The sequence below is a fragment of the Nematolebias whitei genome, chromosome 6, assembly GCF_014905685.2.
Source record: "Nematolebias whitei isolate Nwh7 chromosome 6, NemWhi1, whole genome shotgun sequence".
Taxonomy (NCBI): domain Eukaryota; kingdom Metazoa; phylum Chordata; class Actinopteri; order Cyprinodontiformes; family Rivulidae; genus Nematolebias; species Nematolebias whitei.
In genome coordinates, this window is record NC_056503.1 from 11066386 (window position 1) to 11072367 (window position 5982).

Sequence of the window (5982 nt, forward strand, 5' to 3'; positions counted from 1 at the left end):
GGCAGAGCAGCTTCATGTTCACACACTGGCAGTGTCATAGCAGGTGCGTTTGATGATATTCTTCAGACGTGGAATATTCCCAAAAGTTCTGTTCATGTTGTGCTCAGAGACCATGCTAAAAACATGATAACGGTGCTGAGCGACACTGCTGGCCTCCCCAGCCTCCTGTGAGTTCCTCACACCCTCCAGCTGGCTGTTAACGAGCGGCTTTTAGCTCCGAGGAGCTGAAGTGGTTTCTGTCGGACGTAATTTTTTTTCTTTCATTCAACCTTTATTTAAACAGGTTAGTCCCATTGAGCCACGAGGACTCATTTACAAAAGAGACATGAATTTTAACAAAGAATGATGACAACAGTGGATAACGACAACAATAGACATTCACAAATGATTCATACAATTATTATTATTATTTTTTAACATTTGAAAACAGAATGACAAAAGGAGAAAGAAACGTAGTGAAAAAACAGCTAGATTATAAGGTGTTGTAGAAAACTAACAACAGGAACATGTCTGCATTGGTTTTTGTCATGAACTTAGATGTTTGAAGCCACTTAGAGAGGTCAAGGTCGAGAGCTTCAGATCTTTTTGAAAGATATTCCAGGAAACAGGAGCAGATTAGGAGACGGTCCTTTTGCCTAATTCAGTCCTCACTGAGGGAACACTGCAGGTAATAATGTCCTGAGAGCGCACGCTGTAGCTGCACCCACACAGAGACATGTAGGAGGAGATGTATGAAGGCAGCAGACCAAGAAGTGATTTAAAGATGAAAATGTACCAGTGGGAGAGTCTGCGTGAAGTTAATGATGTCCAGTTAACCAGTGAATACAGGGTGCAGTGGTGGGTACAATAATCACAGCCAGTTATGAATCTTAGTGCACCATGATAGACAGCATCCAACATCTGCAGGGTTCTTGTAGGAGTGTTCATGTAAATAATGTCACCATAATCAATGGAGGGAAGGAAAGTCACAGATACAAGGCGTTTCCAAACATTCAGAGTTAGTCAGGATCTGTTTCTGAAAAAGAAACCAAGTTTAACTTTCAGTTTCTTTACCAAGTTTTCCACATGGAGCTTAAAAGAGATGCGAGTTGACCAAGATACCCAAATATTTATAGGACTCAACAAACTCAATAGGGACACCATTTGAGGTTAAAATCAGAGGAAGAACTGCTGGGACCAGCTTCCTGTTTGAAAAAAAGCATTCCTTTGGTTTTGTCAAAAATAGTTGGACATTTTAAACACTCCATCTTAGCTTATTCCCGGACTGTAGGGCTCTAAGTAAGTAGAGCTATCATGTTTTAATTAAAAGAAATGCATTTTTAAGTCACTGTGCAATGTTCATGTTCTAACTCAGTAAGTACTTTGTATCAGTACTTGTATCAGCGCATACACAAACCTAAGTGCTCATACTCGTACCAGTTTGATAAAAACTGGTATTGGGCCACCCATAATTGCAATGATTGCATATCGCATGCCATATCACCAATCATGGTAGAGTTTTAATCTAAGATCGTTCTTATGTTTTGAATGTTTTTTTTTCTCCAAGCCTTGTAAAGGACGTGATCACATGGGATACTGCGAAAAAGAAGACCTTGTTAAAACTCTTAGCACTTAGAATATCTGTTGCTAATGACACTCAGCTACTACTGAAGCGCAATATCTGTACAGTAGTCCCACCCCCCACCCCCGCTGCTTCACGGTTTGTTTTTCGCGGACTTGCTCTATCGCGGTTTTTCAAAGAACGATTGGACATGACACACAACTGGCTGATTATTGGATGAGCCACACGATCAGCATGGAATTTTCCACTGTTCCTACTTCATGGTTTTTCACTTATTGCAGGACTTCAGGGTACGGATCCCCCACGATAAACGAGGGACTACTGTAGTCATGTTTTCATTGGTTAAAGTTGATTAGCCATTTTGAACCAGGTTCACACCCAGACAGAGCAGACTCCAGTAGTTAATCACAAAGTTTAAAATGCAGATCTTGTGCAACCATTTGGTGCTTTGAGTATATATTTGGCATGACTTTCAGCTACTACCAGACCCAACTGTAGCTCCATATCTGTAAAATTGACTGTGTTTCAGTCTTTCTTTCCATTTGCCAGAGTGGCTTATCTTTGGAAGCCATCTTGAATTGAACAGATTTTTAAAAAGTAAGAAGGTATAGATGAGCATTTAATGATTACTTTTTGAAAGTTCAAGATAAGGTAAGATACTCTCTTGTTTTAATTAATATGTCATGTAACTGAAACTCAACATGTTGTATAATTTTTTTCTCTGTAGAAAGCTGGTGGTCTACGCTGTCAGCCCCTCTACTGATGAAGCACATCATGGTTTTCAAAAATGCCCTGGCTTTCATGTTAAAGAACGGCCTCCTGCAAACTCACAACCCAGGAGTCAAATACCTGCTGGAAGCCCTCAAGCTGCTCTACAAGGTCAGCTCTTGATGCTTCATATTAGAATGATGACTGAGTTGTGGTGAAATAAGAAATTATGATTATTTTAAGAACTCATCACTTAACTATAAAATTATATTGATCTGTGCCTTTTGTTATTCAGCCAGTTGTAAAGTTTATGTCTTGAAATGCCACATTGTCTGACCCGTAGCGTTTATTGATTGCGTGACGAGTGGCTTGAATGAGTGGAAATGTGTACCAAAGGCTTTATTTCTAACATTGTTTCTGGCTGTTTTTGCTTTTGTTCAATCCATTTCTTTACAGGCAAACAAAACTGGGAAGTCCTACACTGTCCCACTGAACACCTTTTATGTGGTGGAAATCAGTACGGCTCTTTTGCCTTTTGTGGACGTCAGTCTTTGGTTGGGATATTATAAACAGGTAAAAAACAGTTACAAAGTGTCTGATCTGTTTGTTCATTAATTGGTTTAATAAACAATGCTGTTATATTTTTTTTATCTTGGTGAACTAACTTTTTCCCTTTAATTTAAGGATGATGAGCACACACCCGTCAGTTTCTGCCGATACCCCTTTGTTTTGCCTCTGATTTGCAAGACCGCAGTGTTTAACATCTTAGCACGTGTGATGAAGGTACAACTTGTATTCAACATGGCATCATTTATAAATATACTGCTGCATGAGTGATGCTGCCTACTGTCATATGGCTGCAAATGCCCCTCCCGAAGATGTTCTATTAAGACAGCGTTTTGTAACAACAGGAAGCGCATCTTAACGTTTATCACAAGGGTCTGGCGTGGCCACAGTGGTTTTTAGAAGCTCCAGAGTCGTCTGCTGCTCCAGTTTTCCAGCTGACTCTGAGGCGAACACACTTGGTCGAGGACACTTTCAGACAGCTCGCTGCAGCCGATCACTCCGTCTTCAAAAGGGAGCTTTTGGTAAATATAAAAAAATACCGGATTTAATGTTGTTTTATTAAATTTGGGGGAACTAAATGCTGGGGTGGCTGTGCCTGAGTGGTTAAAGCAGTCGTCCTCCAATGCGAGAGTTGGGGGTTCGAATCCACCAGCAGTCACATGGCGAAGTGTCACTGGGCAAGACACTGAACCCCTCGTTGCCTCCGATGTGTGTCCCATCGGTGTTTGAATGTGATAAAGCTCTGATTAGTCTCTTTAGAATGATTTGTTCAATTACCATTGTAGAGATCTAGTAGAGTGCTGTATGAATGGGTAAATGAGGACACAGATTGTAGTGTAAAGCCCTTTGAGTATCTTGAAATAAAGTAGAAAGGCGCTATATAAGTACAGTCCATTTACCATTTTATTTTTCTGAAAGATGCGGGTCCTTGTTTGAATTAGAGCTCAACAACACAGGACACGTTATATATACCGGTACACCTAACTAGGGCTTAATTTGTAAACTGATCAGTGCCGGAATGCAAATAGTGGACAGGCTGACAAGGTGGGGGGCAGGGGTCTGGGGGTCCTCCCCCAGAAAATTTTGAATAAAGTAGATGCGATTTCCTACATTTTGGTGTATTTAACAGGTTGTTAAACATCTACGTTTACCTACATTTGTAAAACACTCTGCTTCTGTCAAACATCCAAATGCCTGCGGGCACGCAACCTGTTGTGTAGCCTCAGAAAGAGAAAGGAGGGGCAGGGGGTGGGGTTTGTCTTTCCCCATTGCTACTGCACAGGGAGCTTCAGTGAGGCGGCTCCCTGAGTGAGCGGCATGGATTGTTTATTTAAAATAATCAAGTGCGACCTGAACCGAGCCTTTGGTCCAGCCCCTCTGCGATCACTGAGTGGGCCAGGCCACCGGGAAATGTCCCGGTGCTCCCGATGGCCAGTCCGCCCCTGATTCAAAGCAGTCGTATTTATTCATAACTTTATTATTAGTAAGCCTGAGAGTTACCGTATCCAAGCAAACAGTTACCGGAACGCACCTTGTTCAAAATAAGAGAGTTCCCAGATCCTGTTCTGGCAGGATCCAACTCCTCTAGAACCTTTGGAGATGACTGTACAAAGAAGGATTCTTCATAAAATGAAGAACATTATAGACAACCCTCAGCATCCTCTTCATCAGACTGTCATACAACAACAGAGTGTCTTCAGTCAGAGGCTTCTTCAGATCCGATGTAAGACAGACGCTACAAGAGCTCCTTCCTGCCCACAGCCATCAGTATCTAGAACAACTCTTTAATGAAACCAGGATGATGAGTTACAACAACATTTAATTTCCCTCTGGGATTAATAAAGTATTTTTGAATTGAATTTGAATTGAATTGAATTGAACTGAATTGAAATTAAGCCCTGCACCTAACACTCCTTTTTAAAAGTCCGGCTCGATTAAAGTAACTAACCATTTAAAACTGGTAGTGATTTTCTTAAATATGATAAAACTTGTTCCTCCACTGAACAGCAGATAACGATTATATATAAGTAAATCTGACTTGACTTGATATTGTTTTCTACAGTTTTTCTTGTGTTTTTATTTCCTCTCCCAGGTTCAATTTAACGACGACAGAAAGACCACGAATGTGAACAAAAAGGACTTTTTTCTCCACCTGTTTGATGAGCTGATGGCTCCTGAATCCGAGATGTTCATGTACAACGAGAGGAAGACTCTAGCCTGGTTCCCCCCACGGGTAAGACCAGTTAATCGAAGAGAAAACCAGTACTTACAAATATGTGGTTAGTAGGGCTGGGCGAGATCTCGATATTTTTTAAATATTGAGATAATTTCATACGCGATATATAATGAGACTATATCGATATATCTCATACTCTACATAGAGTTATAATTATACTTGAAAATCCGCCAGTTTTTCTCCCAGTCTGTGCCTTCATGCTGCCTCTTCTCTCTCCCTCACTGACACTCACTCACAAACCCAGCCCCTCCCCAGCCACTTGTGTGAAAACTAGCTAGATGCATATGCAGATATCAATCGTTACAATAGGTCTTTGTTGACGCACAGTGGAGACACTGTAAATTCATGATAGGTGTGAAAATGATGGTAGCTGCTAAAAAGGAGACATTTGGTGTTCTCCAGGACATTAACTGGTTAGAGCAGCAAGGTAGGAAGTTGCCGGGCCACTAGTCTTCCCATTAAAGAACACGGAGACAGATATCCAGTTTAGGGTGATTTATTTGCTGTGTTTCTTCTGGTATGTACACACAGCAGTAAACCACAAACAAGCTTGAACAACAAGGCTACGTCCGTGTCAGGAGAGAAAAAAACCCTCTAACTGAGCTCTGCGCTTTACACAGAGCAGTGCGCTCACGAGCATCAGAACAGCCACAGTGCATTCAAGAGCATAGGAACTATTCAATTCATAAAGAAACAAGCCATAACCAAACTGAACCTAGCTCAGGAAACAAACCAACTACACAACAGTGTGAGCTTTCTAACAGGAACAGCTTTGTTAGTAAAGGTTGAATGATTATACTTCTTTAGAATCTTGACTTTTTAATCAACAAGTCAGCTTTTCATTATGTTTGCTCTGTATGTTTTCTTTTTAAATTTTAACTGCACAAGCTGTGTTTTTTGGTTTTGTTAT